Raw genomic sequence first — 22,669 nt, forward strand, 5'->3', positions numbered from 1 at the left:
ATGAAATTCTTGCTTTGCTTCAGCACACAGAACATAATAGGCATTTACTACAAAACACATGAATAAACAAACTGATAAAGTGCAAATAACAAATAATGGGTTATTAATGTTCAGAGTTTGGCTGAGCCAGGTTTAATAGCCTGATGGCTGTGGGGAAGTAGCTGTTCCTGAACCTGGTTGTTGCAGTCTTCAGTCTCCTGTACCTTCTACCTGAAGGTAGCAGGAAGATGAGTCTCTAATGAGGTGGATGGTAGCTCAGGACAGCTATCTAGTTGTTGATATTGTCTTTGTATTGTCTTTCTGCTGCTTGGTTCTGATGCAACAAAAAGCGTTTTACTGTACCTCGGTACACATGACAATAGACTAAATTGAACTGATAGAATGATTCAGTTGCCTGATAACTTCGGGGAAGAAACAGTCCCTGTTTGTGCGAGATATGTTTAATTCCTTTAACTTACATTGTTGAGTTGCTGTGGTAGATTTGAACTCTAATCACCAAACCTTAAGAACAGCTCTCTATTATATCATCCTGCAACAATATAGTACTCTGTGAAGAGCTTTGTGGACTTTATATGGAATTAAAGTATTTGGGACATTGGTTCCGTCAAATGTGGTGATCATCTGCCCCCTACTGGAGACTGCATCAACTTCCAACCTCTAGAATTCTATTCCTGTTTGGGAACTCCTGCAAATATTGAAGGACCTTTGAAAATTATGTGAATGTCAACATATTCCTGGGCTCAACACTGTAGATCAGTGCATGCTCCTTTAACATAGTGACCTCACCACTGCTAACCACTCCCCATTGTCTCTTGTATAATTGTAGCTTCTCCACCTCCAGCTCTCTCTCTAGCTCCAGTGATGACCACGGACAGCTAGTGCATAGTGTGTGTAGTGCTTATAATAAAGTTATCTAGTAAAATACTTTGTGTGACAAGCAAATCATTTTACATGGTGTCACAGCGGTAGACTCGCGTCTCCTGTTCATCGGCTTTATTTTTATTATTTACTTTCTCCCAGTTGTGTCCCCATCCCCCTGTTTTTATTATGTCCAACTCGTGTCGTCGTCCCGACACGCTCGTTTTTGACACGGATATCGTCCACCGCTGGACTGTCTTCCAGCGCGACTATGAACACTATATTGCCATCGCTCATCCTGATGCCACTTCTGCTGTACAGGCTCACCTGCTCCTCAACCTGGCTGGCCCGGAGGCCATGGAACACTATGCCTCGTTCGAGTTCGCCCCTGGTGAAGACCGTCACGACCCGGTATGTCTCATGGCTAAATTCACTGCCCTCTGCGATATCCCTACCAATAACATTATCGAGCGCTTTAAGTTCTTCCAAAGGCGTCAGATTCCCGGTGAGCATATTGACGCTTTCATTGCCTCTTTGCGTCATATGGCTCGGCGGTGCCGCCTTGAAACGATAACCCCGGACGAAATGATCAGGGATGTCCTGGTCAACGGTCTCCTGAACTCTAAGCTGCATGACGAGCTCCTGATGAAGCCTGATCTAACGCTAAGGGAAGCTATGCATGCCGCTCGCATGGCCTCTGCTGTTGGCTCCGTATCTCAACCGGTGTCCCAGGACATCAACTTCACCGGTGCTGCTGGCCGCCGGCTGAACAATGGCCCGCCACGCCAGGGCACCGCCGCTGCGCCCGCTAAGGTCACCCCTCGTCGCTGCCCAAATTGCAATTTCTCTTCCCACCAATTCAACGTTTCCCAGCGCAGGGTAAAACTTGTAATTCCTGCGGGAAGCTGAACCACTTTTCTGCGGCATGTCGATCCCGTGGGAAACCGATCCCTGCTCCAAGAAGGAGTCTAAACAACCTTGTGGACTCTGATAGCGCGCCTGGTTCCCAGTACCAGCCGGATGAACTCCCTGACTCTGATACGAGCTCCTCCCATGGTGATTCAACTGTGTTTTTGCTTTTGGGTGCACCTGCATTGATAACGGATCCCTCTGTACATGTTACTGTGAATGGCCACTCCTTCACTGCGAAGGTCGATACTGGTGCGTTTGCCAATGTTATGTCTGTTAGCCTCTTCAAGCAGATAAGATCTGGGGAGAGGGTTACTCCCGATGACTCCCGCCTTCATGCCTATGGGGGAGGTGTTCTGGTCCCTGTGGGGAAGGCCACGCTTATCTGTACAGTTCTTGTGACCTCTCGGCCCCTCACTTTTCTCCTGCTGGATTCTGAAAACGTCACCCTACTGGGCGCCCGTGCATGCCAGGACTTTGGCTTGGTCTCTTTCCACCGCGACATCCACCTGGTGCAGGCCCCCATGGACCCCCTGAGCGAGTACCCCGGCCGTTTTGAAGACGTTCTGGGCAAATTGCCCTGTGCTTACAAAATCGTTGTTGACCCGGGGGTCAACCTGGTGATTAGACCGGCCCACCGCGTTTCTTTTGCCATGAAGGGCCGCGTGGAGTCCACACTGCGGGACATGGTGGCCATGGGCATCCTCAAGGAGGTGAGTGCTCCCACCCGGTGGGTCTCCACCGTGGTCGTCGCTGCCAAGAAGGACAAGAGCGAGATCAGGATCTGCATCAACCCGAAAGACCTGAAACTTGCCATCAAGCGCCCGCACTACCCCATGCGGACAGTGGAAGACGTCGCTGCACAGGTCGGTCCGGCCACAGTCTTCTCGGTCCTAGATGCCAAGAGCTCCTTCTGGCAGATCCCTCTGGATGAACGTTCCTCCTTCCTGACCACCTTTATCACACCCTTCGGCAGGTTCCGTTTTCTCCGCATGCCTTTTGGGATCAACTCAGCAAGCGAGGTTTTCCAGCGCACCATGGAACAGCTGTTTGCCGGGTTGCCGTGCGCTATCATCGTGGATGACATCCTGGTGTACGGGAGGGACGTCGCTGAGCACGACCTGCACATCCGCCAAGTCCTGGACAGGGCTCGTGAGATCAATCTCAAACTCAACCCGAAGAAATGTCGGTTCCGCGTTTCGGAAGTCACTTACGTAGGCCATGTTTTCACGGCCGGGGGTCTAAAGCCAGACCCCCAGAAGACGGCAGCGGTCACCGAAATGCCCGCTCCCACCGACGTTCCCGGCCTGCAGCGCTTTCTGGGCATGGTCAACTACCTGGGGAAGTTCATACCCGACCTCAGCGAACTGAGTGCTCCCCTGAGGCAGCTGATCAAGAAGGACAATGCCTGGGTCTGGCTCCCGCATCACCAGTCGGCATTCGTGGCCCTAAAGTCCAAGCTCGCACGCACCCCGACTCTCAAGTTTTTCGATCTAAACAGGCCAATTGTCCTCACTTGCGATGCATCTCAGTTCGGCCTCGGTGCCGCTTGCCTGCAGCTCCATGACGACCAGCAGCTGCCTGTTTCCTTTGCTTCTCGCACCATGATCCCTGCTGAGCAGCGCTACACTCAGATCGAGAAGGAGCTCCTTGCCGTGGTGTTCGCCTGCTCCAAATTCAAGGACTACATTCTGGGCAACACCTTCACCATTGAAACTGACCACCACCCGCTGGTCTCTATCTTGAACAAGCCTATCCATGTTGCCTCTTCCCGTTTGCAGCGGATGATGCTGCAGCTCCAGCGTTTCACGTTCCAGATTGTGTACCGCAAGGGCAAGGATATGTTCGTGGCCGACACATTGTCCCGTGCGCCGCTCCCTTCCGTTGCCCGCCATCCATACGAATCGTCTGACCTGATGGTACTGAACGTTAACATTGTTCCTTCCCAGCAGATGCAGTCCCTGGTCAAACACACTGCCGCTGATCCTGCCCTGCAACAGCTTGCGGGCGTCATCCGCCGTGGCTGGCCTGACCGACGCTCTTCCCTGCCGGCTGGTACCGTGCCCTACTTCCTGGTTCGGGATGAATTGGTGCTGCACAACCAGGTGGTAAAGGGTCACAAGGTCGTGGTGCCGGCCGCGCTGCGGGATCATTACTTTCAAACTGCCCACAACGGCCACCCCGGGGTTGAGGCCACTTTGTCCCAGGCCCAAAGCCAGTTTTACTGGCCGGGCATGGCTCAGGACATCCGGGACAGGGTCTCCGCCTGTGCTGCCTGCACCAGTCTCCTGCCTCATCAACAGCGCCAACCTCTCAGCAGTTGCCGTGGATGGCTGTCGCCACTGACATATTCGAATGGCGTGGCAAACACTTCCTGGTCCTGGTGGACTCCTACTCCAGCTGGTTCGAGGTGGACCAGCTGCCTTCCCTCACGTCTGCTGCCGTCATCGGGAAGCTTCGCCGCCACTTTTCAACCTTTGGGTCCCCGGTGACTCTCCAATCCGACAACGGCAGCCAGTTTTCAAGCGCAGAGTTCCGTGCCTTCGCCGCCCGTTGGAACATTCGCCACATCACCAGCAGCCCCGAGTACCCGCAAAGCAATGGCCTTGCGGAGCGCGCTGTCCGCAGCGCCAAGGAGCTGCTGGAACATTGTCGCCTTTCTCATTCTGACTTCTACCTTGCCCTCCTCAACCTCCGCAACATTTCCCAGGACCCCGCACTCGGTTCGCCTGCCCAGCTCCTCATGTCCCGCACCACTCGCCCCCCTCTCCCGGTCTCTCAGCAATCCCTCAAGCCCACGGTCTGGAGCCCTGCCGCTGTCATAGAGCGCATCATCGAGAAGCAGGCCATCCAGAAGCGCTCCTTTGACGTTGTCCCGTCCCCTTCCCCGTCTGTTCCCGGGCCAGTTTGTCCGGATGCAGTCCCCCTCCGGTCACTACTGGCTGGCCGTTGTCGTTGGCAATGCTGGCTCTCCCCGGTCATACCTGGTTGACTACGAGGGCACCATGTACCGTCGGTCCCGCCAGCACCTGCTGCTTGTCAACGAGCCTGCTCCGCCTCCCGCAGACCCGTTTTCACCGCCTGTCCCTTCCCCTCTGCCCGAAACTCCTCCTGCCCCTGTCACTCCTCGCATGCCCCGGAAACTGCCCTCTCAGCTCTCTGTGCCCTGCTCATGACAGCCTCCTTCTCCTGCCTCGCCTGCGAGTGCACCTGTTTCGCCTCCCCGTTCTCTTCCTTCCCCTGGGCGCTCTTCACCCGGATCTCCGGTCTCTGTCCCTGCCCCCGTCCCTGCGGCTCCTGCGGTTGAGGGGGAAGGCGGGTTGCGCACCCGCTCTGGACGGTTGGTCAAGCCGCCTGTCCGTTACGGGGAGTTTGAGTAGCCTGTATAATGATATGTTTTAACTGTTCCCTGCGCGGTTTCTAATTCTAGCGTATGAGCCGTGGTCGCTCTGTGCAAGTGCAATGCTTTTGTTTCCAAGAGGAAGGATGTAGATCAGTGCATGCTACTTTAACATAGTGACCTCACCACTACTAACCACTCCCCATTGTCTCTTGTATAATTGTAGCTTCCCCACCTCCAGCTCTCTCTCTCTAGCTCCAGTGATGACCACGGACAGCTAGTGCATAGTGTGTGTAGTGCTTATAATAAAGTTATCTAGTAAAATACTTCGTGTGACAAGCAAATCATTTTACAAACACTAAGTGCTGGAGGAACCTGATAGGTCAGGCAGCATCTGTGGAGGGAATGCACATGGGTCATTTCGGGTCGGGACCTTCTTCAGACTGATGGAATTTAGTTTCATTTAGTCTAGACTGGTTTAGTTTAGAGATACAGCGCGGAAACAGGCCCTTCAGCCCACTGAGTCCGCACCGACCACCGATTCCCACACATTTGCACTATTCTACACAAACTGGGGACAATTATACATTTATACCAAGCCAATTAACCTACAAACCGGTACAACTTTGGAGTGCGGGAAAAAAAACGGAGATCTCGGAGAAAACCCACGCGGGTCAGAAATCCTATAGTCACGATGGAACCTGGGTCTCTGCCGCTGTAAGGCAGCAACTCTACCGCTGTGCCAGGTGCTGCTCCTGGTGGTGAGAATGGTGGAGTGAAACTGGGGAAATCGTTTTTTTCTAACTGGAGACACGAAGAACTGCAGATGCTGGAATCTTGAGCAAAACAAAAAAGTGCTGGAATGAACTGAGCAGGTCAGGCAGCTTCTGTGGAGGGAATGGGCAGGGGATGTTTCGGTTTGGGACTCTTCTTTGGACTGATGGAATAAGGGAGGCAAAAACTGGTAAAGAGAGGTTGGAATGGGGGGCAGAGCCTACACCGCCTACATCGACTCCATCAAGGAACCCCGACATCCCTTTCAGGTGAGGCAGAAGTTCACTTGCACTTCCTCCCACCTCATCTACTGTATCTGTTATTCTCGGTGTAGACTTATATATATCAGCGAGACCAAGCACAGGCTTGGCGATTGTTTTGCTGAACACCTATCCCGCTGAGACAATCCCGCTGAGACAACAGACAATAGGTGCAGGAGTAGATCCTTCGGCACTTCGAGCCAGCACTGCCATTCAATGTGATCAAGGCTGATCATCCCCAATCAGTACCCCATTCCTGCCTTCTCCCCATATCACCTGACTCTGCTATCTTTAAGAGCCATATCTAGCTCTCTCTTGAAAGTATCCAGAGAACCGTCTCCATCGTCCTATGAGGCAGAGAATTCCACAGACTCACAACTCTGTGTGTGAAGAAGTGTTTCCTCGTCCGCATTCTAAATGGCTCGCCCCTTATTCTTAAACTGTGGGCTCTGGTTCTGGACTCCCCAACATCGGGAACATGTTTCCTGCCTCTAGCGTGTCCAAACCTTTAATAATCTTATATGTTTCAATAAGTTACCCACTCATCCTTCTAAACTACAGAGTGTACAAGCCCAGCCGCTCCATTCTCTTAGCATATGACAGTCCCTCCATCCCGGGAATTAACCATGTAAATCTATGCTACACTCCCTCAATAGCAAGAATGTCCTTCCTCAAATTAGGGGACCTAAACTGTACACAGTATTCCAGGTGTGGTTACACTAGGGCTCTGTACAATTGCAGAAGGACCTCTTTCTTTTGCTTGCTTCACTGCCTGCTGTACCTGCATGCTTACTTTCATTGACGAACAAGGACCCTCAGATGTCGTTGTACTTCCCCTTTTCACAACTTGACATTATTTAGATAATAATCTGCTTTCCTGTTTTGCTACCAAAGTAGATAACCTCTCATTTAACCACATTAAAATGCATCTGCCATGCATATGCCCACTCACCCACCCTGCATTCTCATAGTATCCTTACAGTTCACACTTCCACCCAGCATTGTGTCATCTGCACATTTGCTAATGTTACTTTGAATCCCTTCACCTAAATCATTGATGTATATTGTAAATAGCTGCGGTCCCAGGCACTTGTCACTGCCTGTCATTCTGACAGGGACCTGTTAATCCCTACTCTTTGTTTCCTGTCTGCCAACCAATTTGTTGTTGTTGTTGTTTTTTTTCTCTCTCCCTCTCCCTCTCCCTCTCCCTCTCCCTCTCCCTCTCCCTCTCCCTCTCCCTCTCCCTCTCCCTCTCCCTCTCCCTCTCCCTCTCCCTCTCCCTCTCCCTCTCCCTCTCCCTCTCCCTCTCCCTCTCCCTCTCCCTCTCCCTCTCCCTCTCCCTCTCCCTCTCCCTCTCCCTCTCCCTCTCCCTCTCCCTCTCCCTCTCCCTCTCCCTCTCCCTCTCCCTCTCCCTCTCCCTCTCCCTCTCCCTCTCCCTCTCCCTCTCCCTCTCCCTCTCCCTCTCCCCCTCCCTCTCCCTCTCCCTCTCCCTCTCCCCCTCCCTCTCCCCCTCCCCCTCCCCCTCCCCCTCCCCCTCCCCTTACGATACTGGCCACTCGTCGGTACTCCGGGCTCTCGTGGACATTTTTCATCATGTTGAAAAATCTTCACGAGTCTTCCCGTGCTTTCCTGCCGTTAGCGAGTCTTCCAGAGTACCTGCCATTAGCGTTAAGACACGTCCCTGAGCTGCGACGTACCCGCTACGTTCATTCTCCGTGCTTACCATGAGTTTGATTTTTTTTTAACTCGGGAGAGCTCTTGGAATGAACTCGCACCGTGGGACAGGGCTATTAGGTTTCTATATGTGTGGAAGGTAGGAATTGAAAGAAATCGATGTTAGGATTAATGACAGTGCTTGGAGATTATGGCGATAGAAACTGGAAATCTCTGAAGTTTGGTGATCTACATCCAGTGGACTAAAGGAATTTGATGTGATAAATTATTTGGATGCAGGAACAAACTGAAACACCTCCAATAATCTATATTCTATCCTGTGGGGAGAAGGCAGGAACGGGATACTGATTGTGGATGATCAACTATGATCACAGTGAATGGTGGTGCAGGCTCAAAGGGCCAAATGACCTGCTCCTGCACCATTCAGGTAATTGTCATATGACATTGTCTATTGTCTATAAAATGGAATTCAGAAAATTAAACAATGCATTGTTGCCAAGAGATGGTCTGTAATGTTCCGTTGCTGTGTAGCATTAGGTCAGTTAAAGAACCTGAAGGGACAGTAGCTTTTTTTGAACTGGGAGTGTGGGACATTTACACTTCTGCGTCTACTGTGGTAACAGTGAGAAGAGAGCACGGCTTATCGCATTTCAGCAATCAGTTGAACAAACTTAACCTGAACAACATGGTATTCTTAATATCTTTATATTCTGAGACCTTTCCTGTAAAAGATCTTTCAGGGAAAGTGTTGCGACTATCCGCAGAAACTGCGTGCCTTTTGTAATCAATTCCCCTCGCAGTAGAAAATAGCCTTCTTTGTGTCATCAGAAGGCTAAATTCAATCTGGAAATTGTCCTCTTGGGGAAAGATCATCAAATTGTTTTAATTTATTGTGACATTTGGATTGATACAGGTATTGTAATTTTCTTTTCCACTTACCTTGTGTAGTGCTGATTTACATAAGATGTTCACTCCTGTATATCTGTATGAGTGTGGAAGCCAAATGTTTCAGGACATTTTATAGTGGAGACTTGTGTGCACAAAATTACATATGTTTTCCAAGTGATTTCCATCGCATAAGCAAAGAAATTAAGGAATTTCACAAGCTCTTGGTTTGAAACGATTTTAATATAGTTTAGAGACACAACATGAATCAGACGCTTCGGACCAGTGATTCTATGGTGACCATCGATCACCGATTTTAGTTTAGTTGTTCATTGTCATATGAAAAGCTTGAAATTGCATGCTGCAGGTAAAGGAAGGCCTATACATGATTGCAATCAAACCATCCACAGTGTACAGGTGAAGGGTAAATAAAGATTTTAGAGTGGAATGATTGTAATGGATGTCAGCAGACCTCTTACAGTCTGCACGCAGATGCAGAACAGCACGCAAAGGATCGCCTTGCTCAGGCGTCAGCTGGTCTCGACATTCTTACTGGTTCAAGAATGTTTTATTGTCAAGCATGTTTTATTGTCTTATGTCCCAAAACAGGCGAGACAGAGATGGTAAGTTGGCTTGAATTGTTTTATTTTAACGAAACAACGAGCCAACGAAAGTGGAACCAAATTTTCAATGTGGCTTGCACAAGTGTGGGCGCTAGACTGACAGTTACTGATAGTTACAGCAAAAAAACTGCCAATAGAACACCTCAGTGACTCCTCCCTCCCGTCAATCACGCGGGTTCTATTACCCAGTGTACCACCGGGTGTCGCTACACTATGTTTTTCCCCCTTTTCAAACACTCCCTACACATTAGTGGCAATTTTATGGAGGGCATTTACGGAACCTAAAAAGCTGCATGTGTTTGGGATGTGGGAGGAAACTGGAACACCCGGAGGAAACCCACACAGTCACTCAAACTCCACTGTACCCAATGTCCGTATCGAACCTAGGTCTCTGGTGCTGTGAGGTAGTAGCTCTACCGGCTGCGCCATTGTGCTGCTCATTTTATGAGTGCAAATTCCATTGTTTTCTTTGTTTTGAGTTTTAGTTACTTTGAGAATAGAGCAGGATTTGCTTTTGAGTCAGTTTATAGTCACATAACCTTGCCAATCCAGTGATAAGGAAGTGCTACACTGGTCCCATGTGCCAATTCTGGATGAACTAGAGGCCTAATCTGTCGTCTTACGTTCAGTGGCACTATTTGATAATAACGGGGATTTTTGATGTCTAATACTTAAACAGGAACCAACTTCACCAGAATATTTTATCTGGTTATTGGGGGAACTTTGCCATGTCCAAATCAGCTGGTTTGTTTTCCTGTATCCTAGCAGTGACAATAATTCAAAATTATTGGTATGCTGAAAAATGGAAAGTGCTCATGGAAAAAGCAATTTGTTTGTGTCCTTGCACATGGAAATGGAAATGGGATGAAATACAGATAAGTCCAATATCACAAAGGAAATCTATATAGAACTTTGGCCATACTTGTAGAATTAAATAACAGCTGATAGGAGGTGCTGTAAGGCACGTTTGCAATTGGATCCTAATTTGTTCATTATAGCAACTCCCCAATATTGAGCATTATTGGGGCATCTTTGAGCCCTTAATCCTGCTCTGCTTATTGGTTGTAAGGAATTTAGATGTATGATCATTTAACACATTGGAACTACCTGAATTTTAGAGCCCAGCTGCCTTCATACTTGTTGCCTTCTCCCCCATAACGTCTGACACCCGCACTAACCAAGAATCTTTCAATCTCCGCCATAAAATATCCACTGACTTGGCCTCCACATACAATACAATACAATACAATACAATACAATACAATACAATACAATACAATACAATACAATACAATACAATACAATTTATTGTCATTTGAGCCTCAGTGAGGCTCAAACGAAATTCTGTTTCCACAGCCATACAAACAAAGACAATTCCTAGACATACACACAATTTAGTTCACACAAACATCCATCACAGTGGACCCACTGTGATGGAAGGCAAATTATTTTCTCTCCCCTGTTCTCCATGTCTCTCCCGATGTCGAAGCTCCAGGCGGGCGATGATAAGTCCCACGGCCATTTTAGGCCGTGCCGGGCGATTTACGGCCCCGCTCCCCATCCTTCAGTGGCAATGAATTAGACAGATTCACCACCCTCTGATTAAAGAAATTCCTCCTCTCCACTCACTTTAATGTCTCTTTATTATCTGCCACTGATCTGCTTTGCATTGTGTGTCACTTTCTTCAATTGGACCCCTCTGCCATCTGCTAATCTCATCATTCGCATCATTAGTACTGAACTATTAACTACCTCTTTGATGACCCTTGGACTATCCTTGATCAGACTTTGCTGGGTTTACCTTGCGTTGTAAATGGGTCGATTGCAAACGTGTATTGTCCTTCAACTGACTGGTCAGCATGCAACAAAAGCTTTACACTGTACCTCGGTGCACGTGACAACAAACTAAACGTAAACTCAAGAGCATAGACCATAGAACAGTACAGCAGAGGAACAGGCCCTTTAGCCCACTATGCCCCGTTAAACTAATCTCTGCTCTGTACCAATTCTATTTAATTATTATTTTGGTTATTTTGCAGCCACATTAAAATAAGAGCATGTGGAGGTGCATTTGTGGAAATGAAAAGCCTCTTGCATCGGCGGGGGTAAGTATATTTGTAATTTCCTGTTGTTGCATTAATGGCATTTACAAAATTTGTATTTGTATTCATGGTATATTTTGGAATTTAGTTTTTCCTTGTATAAAATAATGTGTTGACTACAATCACTTGCTTATGATTTCAATTGCAAAAATATTTCATGAAAATGCTTTTCCGTTGCTTCACTTAATTTGTCTGTTATATTTTGCCTCTGATAAATGTTAGCCGTTTAAAATTGAATTTCTCATGTTTTATTATTTGTTATTGGCATGACTCATTTTTATTAGATGGGTTGTGCATATTGAGGCAGAGAAATTTTGATTTGTGTAATGTGACTGGTTCACTACTTGAAAAAATACATTCTCCTCTAAGTAAACCTGGGACGTTTATGACATTCATGATTTTCTTCCTGTCCTGTGCAGTGATGAGCAATGGTGGGGCCACTAATGTAAAAGCAACCCTGGAAAAGATGGGCATCCTGTTGTTCCAATATAAAGGGGATTGGGCTGAACAGGACCCACGCTCTTGGTACTAGGAATCAGCTGCTCATCATAACACCTTACCTTGTGGGCTGCATTGACCACCAATTCTAAACTCATCTGCTCCAACGTACCACTACTCACCCACAGTCATCAGAGAGCTATTGGCCCTCACAAGAGGCCTGATTTGATCCTTGGTTTTCACTTACGATACGATACAATAAAACTTTCTTCATCTCCGGAGGGAAATTGGTTTGCCAACAATCACAACACACAAGGTGCACGAAAACTTGAAATTAAAAGTGAAAAGAAAAAGAAAAAGAAATGCGAATGTTGGCTGGCTGCCGTGTGCACAATGCCTTAAACGGAACGAACAAACAAACAAACGCAGGCTTATCCCCTGGGTAAAGAATTATAAAAGTAGAGTATTTCCCCCACACCGGGACCCACATTGTTCTACCACCATCCCACATGGCAGTCCCCGGATCCCCATTGTTCAGACGCCTGGTCCTCATTGTCTCCGCCCCCCCCTCCCCCCCCCCCCCCCCCCCCCCCCCCCACCCCCCCCACTATCATTGAACGCTGATTGCGGGTCGATCGTGAGGCCCCACTGTCGTTGAGGATCACGTTGCCGCTGAGGCTCCCGTTGCCGCTGAGGCTCCCGCCACCGTCAAAGCTCCCGTTGTTGCTGAGGCTCCCTTAGCCCAGGCAGACCTCGCCATCCGGCTTCACCTCGATACCCTGGGAGGCCTGTGAGGCGAGTCTAGCCAACGTTCCGGTCGGCGGCGCGATTGTTCGGTGGATGGATTGGGCCCGCGCGGCTCCTAGGGTCACTCCCACCTCGCGTCTGCAGCTCTCCAGGACACTTCCCCTTTCCCCAGTATTACTAGCAAATCAGACTTGCATCCCAGATACAAAGAAATGCAGATGCTAGTTTATATCAAAAATGGTCACACTGCTAGAGTAATGGTGGTGCAACGGTAGAGTTGCTGCCTTACAGTGCCAGGGAACCGGGTTCAATCCTGACACAGGTGCTTATCTGTACAGAGTTTGTACCTTCTCCCCGTGACCTCCGTAGATTTTCTCCGGCATCTCGGGTGTCCGCCCACACTCCAAATACGCACTGGTTTGTAGGTTAATTGGTTAGGTATAATTGTAAAGTGTCCCTTGTGTGTAGGATATTGTTAATGCACAGGGATTGCTGGTTGGGCCAGAGTGGCTTGGGTGAAAAAGGATGGGTGAAGTTCCAGGTTGGGACCCTTCTTTAGACTGATTGTAGGGGGTGGATCGGGAAGCAAGAAAAGACCACGACAAATTTGAAAATGGGTCCTGACCCGAAACATCAACCAACCTTTTATTCCAGAGATACCATCTGACCTGCTGAGTTAATCCAACACATTGTGTCTGTCTATCCTATTTTTCCCCCCTCAATATGAGAATTCATTGTGGGAAAGCCTTTGAGCATGTTAAAATACACGAGGCCAATTACGTAGGGTCTCCAGAGTGACTGAATTTTGCAGCAGTGGCCTTGCAATTAAAAAAATGCATTGGCTTCCATGCATTCCTCATTAATGCACTTCTAAAGTCACTGAATATTTCACTACTGTTTTCTCTGAAGTCTGATTCACAATGATGCAGTTATTAATAGTGACCAATTATTCTGCAGGCACTGTGCTGCCAGAGTTCGACAGGTAAGTATTTGGTGGCAGATTTAACTGAGCAGCTGGCTCAGTATGAACAACTGGTAGTGCAGCTGCAAAACGACATTCAGGACAAAGAGACCCAGCTACACGTGAGAGATCAACAGCTTAAGGTAACATCAATTCCAGTTGAATATTTGTTACCCTCACTGAGTGAGCTATTACAGTGATCTGTGTACTTTGTGTTTGCATTTCTGCAGTTGGATTTCACTTTAAAGCCTGAAAATTCAGTCCAAAGTATTGCAAGTTTTCTTTTTAACAATAACAATTAACAATGCCTCTTATTTTCTAAAGCAAAGACTATTGTTAAACCGTTTCACGTCATATGTCAGATCTTTTCAAGGAAATTGAAACACTTGGTTAAGAAAGTTGTACTTCAAAATAGACTACAAAATGTTATTTAAAATTCCTGCCCACATGATTTAAGCAGAAAGTCTCGCCTGATGCTTCCAGTACAATACTGAGAGAATGCTGCACCTGAAGTGCCAACTTTCAAATAAAATGTTGAATTAAATCGTGTTTGGTGTCTCAGGTGGATGTAAACTATTTTATTTTGGCATATTTTAGAGAAAGAAATGTGTTTTCCAGGGTGACTTTTCCAGTCTTTACCCCAAAAGTAACACCCTTCAAGTAGTTAATCCACCACATTAGTACATTATCACATATTTGCTATTTTCAAATTAGTTACATGGTTTACGACATTCCAATGTTAATTGAACAATAAAGGTCCCTTATAAGCAACGTTGGCTGCAAACAAATTTTAGACACTCGGAGGAAGTCATTGTTTTCTGTTTAAATCCAGGAATGATTCTTCGGATCTTGACCATGCGAGAGTTTGTTTTGCCACTGAATAATTTTGGGGCTTGATTCCAAATACAGGCTGTGAGGTTTGCTAAATTTGCAGTGCAATTGCAGCCATGTCTGGATTACTGCATTAATTTAGTGAAGTTGGCATCTCCGAAGGTGAACAGATCTGCATGTCCGGCAGAAATGTTTCCCAGCCAGTTAAAAGAAGCAAGGGTGGGAACAGCTGAGGTTCTGACTAAATGTTTTCAGTCTTCCCCAGCCAAAGGAATGGTGCCAGAAAATTGCTCAAATTGTCGAGGAGTGCTTCCTGTTAGTATATAATAGCAAAGATGAAATTGTACAGGAGAAGATGCAGATGGGATTTAGTTTAGTTAATTGTCACATGTATCGAGTAAACTATTAAAGAATACAAGTTTCTGACACATTTTGTGAAGTTGGGTGAGGAGGCACTCTGTTGGGTGGCACGCTGGCGCAGCGGTAGAGTTGCTGCCTTGCAGACTTTCAGTGCCAGTGGAGCTGGAGGTAGCATTGTTAGGGATCAACGTCGGGAGCTCCAGCTGCAGGAGCTTTGATCGCCGACTGCGGGAGCTTCGATCGCCCCGACTGCGGGTGTTTCGATTGCCCCGACCGTTTGAGAAAAGGAGGAATATGGTAAAAGTTATTTGCCTTCCAACACAGTGGGGAATATGTGTCGCCGAAAAACACGATGGACGAGCTGCCTGCCCTGGTGGGGAGTCGGGGGGGTTGCCGTGAGTGCAGTGATCCTGGAGTCTGGTGCGAGTGTGGATGGCTTTCTGACTTTGGGCGGACAGGGTCTGCAGAGAGAGTACAGCGGTCGGTGAAGGAGCGCGTGTGTGGCACGGACATTGAACTGATGGCTGTGGGTCTCCGCTTATCCTGTGTGCCCTAGGGATTCTCACACGGCGCTGTGGTGGCTGTTTATATTTAATCTTTATGTAGTTTTGTATCTTGTTGCTTTTTTGGTATGTGTGTGGTAAATCAAATTTCACTGTACCTCAGTACACGTGACAATAAAGGACCATTAAAACCATTGAATGCAAATGAATGATTTCATCCCGTGATTTCATTAATGATAATTTTAATTTTAATGTCTTAATACCAAGGCGGAATTGAAGACCTAACTATTGGTGCACTTGAATTACAAATGTTGCGTGTGTGATTTCCATTCTATGTTGCCCAGTTTTTATCACTGTTTAGAGGTATTAATCTCTTGTTAACTTCCTTAGGTGCTGGAAGACTTGAAGAAGAAACTTCGTGAAAAGGACGAGGCACTGCTGGAAACAACACAACATGTGGAAGTACTGCAGAGAAAGCTCGATGAGAAGAATCGGGAGCTAGCGGTAAGGAAATCATTGTTTGCTGCTGTGTGAATCTCTATTACAGGGAAAGATCTCTGCAACCAGCTAAGGGATTCTGTTGTAACTGGCAGTGAAATAAAAATAGCAGGGAGCCTCTTGGAAATATATCTGTAAATATGAAAAAATTAGAAGATTTTCTTTTATATGAATCTCCCCATTATTTTCTTCTAAATCAGTTCATTAACCCTTTTATGATCTGTTATAGTGCAGAATCACAGTTTATGTGGAGCCTTGCAGCATTGTCATTCTGGTTATGACAGGTTGTTGGCATTGCTGATCTGTGCCACCAATTTTTTTCAGCCGTGACCAAGATCAGAAGAGATCTGATATTTAAGATGCCAACAACACATGAACTCTTGATTATAATGCAACAGTGTCACTATTGACTATATCGTTCTTCATTTTTCCATCCACTAGTGGGAGAGTCTAGGACTAGAGGTCATAGCCTCAGAATTAAAGGATGTTCCTTTGGGCAGGAGATGAGAGGGAGATTCTTTAGTCAGAGGATGGTGAATCTGTGCTTTAACCTTCTTAATTACAGCGCCAACCTTCCTGTTCATCGCAGTGTTTGTCTATCACCTTGGCTTTGCATCATGTGAATTTCACTCAGACAGTGCCTCCCCCGTTTGCCCTGTCTCGCACCTGCATAATGGGCTGGTGAAGGAAGCGATGTGTGTGTGTGTGTGTTCCACTCTGACAGTCGCCGTACCAGTTGCCGTTTTTTCAGGTGACTGCCGGCAACTTGACAGACGCCTGACAAATCGCCTAAGTGGAACAGGCTCCCGAAAGTATTTTTAGTTTAATTTGGCTACTTTTTAATTTTTTTAGGAGTTGGTTGAAGATTTGAGGAAGCTTGAGGACGAGAATGAAAATCTCGACAACAAGCTTCTGGCTGAAGACTACGCCACCCATATCAAGGTCCGAGATTGGAAAGAAAGTCACAAGGCTGATTTAACAAATCTCAAAGGTAAACACAGCACTCGGCTCCGTAAAATCAGGGAGAAACATGCACAAGAAACATCACAGAAAGATCAGTGCTGTTTACAACTTCACAAAGATCTCCAACTTTTAGGACCTCACGCCAAGGTCTGTGCACCCCTTGCAGAACAGGCAACTGGTTCTTTAAATAATTTCACCGAATGGAAGATTAACGAACTGGAAGGTAATTACTCAAAGTTGACCTGTTAATATTTTTGGCCATAAATGGTCCTACCGCCGATTTGTACATCTGCCGTCTCGTGGTAGGGAGTAGGTTTGCCCCAAAATATTCTAGCATTAGAGGAATGGAGTGGATTTTATAACAAAAATTCACTTCATTTTTGTTTTGCCATGTAATTATCTCGTCCCTCTAACCTCGTGAGATTTTGTGTATGTAAATTGGTTGCTGTAATTCCCATATTTTATCACTGATCACACTTAAAAATATACTTCATTGGTTGGTAAATGGGTTGGTACATTCTGTGCTCAGGAAAAGTAGCGTGTAATCTAAGTTTTTTTCATTCAGGTATTCTGGTCAGATTCCTTGATCAGAAGATAGTGTTGTTTAAAGGATTCAAGAACATAATTATTTGAGAAGCATTTGTGAGAGTCTGCCAAATGGCTGACAGGAACACACAGTAGTCATTTGGACAGATTCGTACAGATGCTTTTAAAAACATTCTCTTCTTGAATCCTTTAAACATCGCTATCACTGAATTTTAATTTTGAGAGGATGCTGATAGTTAAAACATGACATCGTGAAGGGTGGCCTGGTGGCGCAGCGGTGGAGTTGCTGCCTTTCAGCGCCAGAGACCTGGGTTTGATCCTGACTGTGGTGCTTGTCTGTATGGAGTTTGTATGTTCTCCCTGTGGGTTGTCATCCAGGTGCTCCGGTATCCTCACACTCCAAAGATGTACAGGTTTGTAGGTTAATTGACTTGGGTTAATGGTAAATTATCGCTAGTGTGTGTAGGATAGTGTTAGTGTGCAAGGATCATTGGTCGGCACAGACTAGCAATGTTACAAAATTTTGAGATTTTAAAAATCAAGTCTGTAATTTATCCCATCAGATAAAGCATAAAAAGAAGTTTAATTTGACACCTAATTCACTTTCATATCTCAAGTATTTAAAAAGTTATGGCCATTTTCATACTCGGAAATGAGCATCTTGTTCCCTATTGATTTTCTATGGACATAACAAAAAAGCTGTGATCGTGAACAGTCAAAAGCCCATAACTTTCTTAAAAATTAAGAGAACTGAATGAAATTTTCAGTTATCATAGATTGAAGCATTCTGAAACAAATATAAAATAATCTTACTTGGATGACCTGAAATTAAAGCATATAATTAGTTAGTTACCTAATTGTAGCTAATTTCAGACTTCAATTACTAGATCTAAACATCTATCCATTTCTTAATAAATGATTAACATTTTTAAATAGCCTAAATGTCCAAATAATATTCACAAATAATTCACAATAAAACATGATTTTTAAATCTCATTTACATTAATTTATAGGCCAAATGGAAGGAATTCAGTGTTCAGTTGCTGTAAATAAATGCCCATTTAAATCAGCTTTCCAGTGGGTCCCTGTTGAACGCGCTGGTTTAGAACGTTCACATTGCGGTAGATTTGTGCCCCCAAATGCCGAGAAAAATACTGCGGGATATAATGGGCCCAAAATGAGCTACTCGCAATATTAAACTTTGTATAAAGGGATCTTTAGAAGCCCTATTTAATGTAAAAATATACAGCCTACCTTCAGCTGTCTGCTTTATGAGACCCTGCGGTTGCTGGCGGTCGCGGGTTTAGAGATTGATTTTTAAACTACTATAACTATTATACGAGGCATTTAAAACTAATAATAGCTTTTGCGACGGGGTCTTCCAGCGATTTTTCGTTAATAATTAACTAGGCTGAACATCTTCGATTTGAACAGCCTAGAGAAAATCGCGTTTTAAACCCGCCCCCCTCTAAACGGCGCCAAAATCGCGCACACCCGCAGCGGCAGATTTTCAAAGACGCTTCAGATAGGCTTTGCAACATACCTACACAGACACAGTGGGTCGAAGGGCCTGTTTCCACGCTGTATCTCTAAATAAAATAATTTGAAGACATTTTACCATTCACAATGCCCTTGGTAATGGTACATCAAAGTATTTTAATTTCAAATAGCTTTTAATGAGAAGACCACAGAGCAACCATGACACTTCATTAACTCCATGAATGTCTTATCTCTGGGACACTTGAGCTGTGTTTGCATGACAGTTTATGGAAGAGAGGGTGAAACCAGGTACAAGGTAGAGAGACTATATTCAGCAGCAGAAGAGGATATTCATTTGGAGTAATTTAAAATAAATAAGGGTTTTAATGGAGCCAGTGGAGAATTATCATTTTGTTTGTTTTGGGATTAAGTAACTTTATACCTTAATTTCCAAAATGTTGAGGAGACACATTTTCTGTGGAGCTTTATTCAAGCTTCTAATCTTTTCTCACTAGTGATAGTTAAGAATTTATCATTGGATAAATATGTAAATGATTCATCATTTTGCCTGAGCAATCTTCAAGCTTAATGAATTGTAGCATTTCAAGGATATTTTATGATTTGAAATGCCGGTAGTTAGTAGAACATATGATTTTCACTGATTGCCATTAACTGCAGTGGAAAAAATTGCAAACTGTGGAGGTATTGCTTTTTTTGCAACAAATATCAGATCATTATGGGTGTTTTTTCCTTTCTCTTTCTTCAAGAACAAGTGAGGCTTCTGAACCAAGAGGCGGAAAGATCGGAGGACAGGTCCTTGTCAATTGAAGCTTCGTTCCAGTCTAAAATCGAGCAGATCCAAGAGGAGCTGGACAATGTACAGGTACCCCAAATATAAGTCCCTTGCACCTGGTGACGATTAACTGAATATTGATCTGTTTGCCATTTACCTGGAATGAAATTACTTCATCTTTTCAAAAAAGGAAAATTGATGGTATGATATACCGTGAGTTGTTGAAGCATTATAGGAAACAATTTACATTTTTTTTTACATAGTTAGTTATGTACATTGTATATTTTTAATTTGGGCTCAGCTGTATGAAGGAGTGCTTCCCTACATTTCACTGCTCACTCCATTCCGTGTAGAAACCCTTTCTGAAGAGTAAGTGACATGGGATAGATGTGAGCCTGCAGGAAAATTCAATCATAAAATAGTTGTGGTAGAATGGAGCTGTCGGCAGTGGCACATTAAAAGTATAATGCATGCTAAAATTATTTCGAGACTCATACTGCTCAGAAACAGGCCCTTCAGCCCAACTTGCCCACACTGACCAACATGCCCCATCTACACTAGTCTTACTTGCCTGCAGTCATAAAGCAAAATATTTAATCTAGAATTTGAATGGTGGCTATTTCACAGACCACTAGAAATCCCTTGGCTTTAATTGACACTAAACTTATTTCTACCCAGCTTGTTTCTGCTCAGAAGCTGCTGTTGGAGCACAAAGATGTGGAGATTGACTATGAAGAGGAGGACGATCAGTTACACCTAAATGTGAACTGGCCACAATGCGTCGAGGCACAAAATGGTGTGTGTATAATATGACTTTAATTGGGTAAGAAGGAACTGGGGATGCTGGTTTACACCGAAGAGAGATACAAAATGCTCGAGTCAGCAGGTCAGGCAGCATCTCTGAAGAAAAGAATAGGTGATGTTTTGGATCAAGACCCTTCATCAGACTTAGAGTCAGGGAGTGGGAAATTAGAGTTATGGGGAGGTACAGAACAAAGCAGAGCCTGCATCGATGACTGGGGGGGAGGGGGGGGGGGTGGGTGGGTGGTGGAGCTGACAATAGTCCATTGTTGGCTGGGGATGAGGTGATAAGGAATATAAATGGTGAAATTAGCAAGAGGACTAGGGTGGGGGAGAGACGGGGAGAGGGAGAATGGAAGGGTTATTTGGTTAGAGATCCTTCATTCTCTTGTGTAAGAAGGAACTGCAGTTGCTGGTTTAAACCGAAAATAGACACATAAACCTGGAATAAGTCAGCGGGACAGGCAGCATCTGTGTAGAGAAAGAATGGGTGATGTTTCAGGTCAGGGACTCTTCCTCGTTCTCTTTATTGAAATGGTGATACGTGTTTTCTTACAGAGAAGCCTCAAACAATAGTAGAAGCATATTAAGATCAATACCAGTACGCGCAAGTAGGTTTAGAACAAGTTACCAAGGGAGCAACTTCCCAGGTTGAGAGAATTTGTGATGCATTTAATTCCCCCACGTACAATCTTAATTCCAAGTGTGTGCATTCTGCACAGATTCAAGAGTCTCAAGTATCCTGCTAATTAATATTACATTGCATTTTACAAATAATTTTATGTTGCTTATTCAGATTTTTTTTTTAAATGGGTAATTTAAGTAAATTTTTGTTTTGCTCTTTTTCTATCATCATCCTTACTGTTTGGCTTGATGCTTGTATCTGAGGGGTGCTATTTGCTTCCACACCAGATGGTTTCTGTATGCATTACCACACACCTTGGACATGGAGAAAGTCTACTGAATTAGCTGGTGTGGTTGGGGACCCAACAGAGTATTTCCTGACTTTTTAATATGGTTGGGGAATTTTACCTATTAATATTATACGGTCATAAGGAATAGTAGAATTAGGTCATTCGGCCCATCAAGTCTGCCCCACCTTTCAATCATGGCTATTCCCTCCTAACCCCATTTTCCTACCTTCCCCTCATAATCTCAGACGCCTGTACTAATCAAGAATCTATCTATGCCTTAAAAATATCCACTAACTTGGCCTCCACCACCATCTGTGGCAAAGAATTCCACAGATTCACCACCCTCTGGGTAAAGAAATGTTCCCTCATCTCCTTCCAAAAACAACGTCCTTTAGTCTAGACCTAAAGGGCATAGCCTCAGGATAAGGATTGTCTTCAAAGCTGCAATAGACAATAGGCAATAGGTGCAGGAGTGGGCCACTCGGTAATCCCTACTCTTTGTTACCTGTCTGCCAACCAATTTTCTATCCATGTCAGCACTCTAGCCCTAATACCATGTGCCCTAATTTTGCCCACTAATCCCCCATGTGGGACCTATATGAAATGCTTTCTGAAAGTCCAGGTACACTACATCCACTGGCTCTCCCTTGTCCATTTTCCTAGTTACAGCCTCAAAAAATTACAGATTAGTCAAGCATGAAACCCTTCGTAAATCCATGCTAATTTGGGCCGATCCTGTTACTGCTATCCAAACGTGCCGCTATTTCATCTTTTATAATTGGCTCCAGCAACTTCCCCACCACCGATGTCAGGCTAACTGGTGTATAATTCCCTGTTTTGTCTCTCCCGCCTTTCTCAAAAAGAGGGATAACATTAGCTATCCTCCAATCCTGAATCTATAAAACATTGGAAAATTATCACCATGCGTCCTGATTTCTAAAGCTACTTTCTTAAGTACCCTGAGATGCAGACCATCAGGCCCTAGGGATCTACCCAACACCATTTCCTGCCTAATGTGGATTTCCTTCAGTTCCTCCGTCACCACAGATCCTCTGGCCACTAGTACATCAGGAAGATTGTTTGTATCCTCCTCAGTGAAGATGGATCCAAAGTACTTGACATTTCTCCTCTGAGGGTTGAGAATCTTTTGGGTTCTTTACCCTCCGGAGCTGTGGGTGGAAAACCATTCAGTATATTCAAGGGTTGGCCAGCTAGAATTTTACACTGCGGGAAAATTGAGGGTTATGGGGATTAGGTAAATGTTTAGAACAAAGATCAAATCAGACATGATCACGTGATAGAATGAATAAGGCTCAAGGGCTGATTTTTTAACGTGATAAAAGTTGCCAATTATCCAATTCTACAACTTGCAATTCTAATGACGTAACAATATGTCTTGAAGGTGTACAT

General features: G+C 45.3%; 2 long non-coding RNA genes across 3 annotated transcripts; both read left to right on the forward strand.

Moving 5' to 3' along the window:
* The first annotated feature begins 8,184 nt into the window (after positions 1 to 8,184).
* On the forward strand, positions 8,185 to 13,914 carry LOC116988704. The gene is made up of 3 exons (XR_004416041.1): positions 8,185 to 8,242; positions 11,363 to 11,428; positions 13,568 to 13,914. It is a non-coding gene; the product is annotated as an uncharacterized LOC116988704 (long non-coding RNA).
* Positions 13,915 to 15,414: 1,500 nt separating this feature from the next.
* LOC116988705 lies at positions 15,415 to 20,256 on the forward strand. 2 transcript variants are annotated; one of them, XR_004416043.1, is made up of 4 exons: positions 15,415 to 15,769; positions 16,616 to 16,754; positions 19,519 to 19,634; positions 20,223 to 20,256. It is a non-coding gene; the product is annotated as an uncharacterized LOC116988705 (long non-coding RNA). The 2 variants fall into 2 exon arrangements; XR_004416042.1 differs by lacking the exon at positions 20,223 to 20,256 and having other exon boundaries at positions 19,519 to 19,704.
* The last annotated feature ends 2,413 nt before the right edge of the window (positions 20,257 to 22,669 follow it).

The sequence above is a fragment of the Amblyraja radiata genome, chromosome 28 (genome assembly GCF_010909765.2).
Source record: "Amblyraja radiata isolate CabotCenter1 chromosome 28, sAmbRad1.1.pri, whole genome shotgun sequence".
Classification (NCBI taxonomy): Eukaryota; Metazoa; Chordata; class Chondrichthyes; order Rajiformes; family Rajidae; genus Amblyraja; species Amblyraja radiata.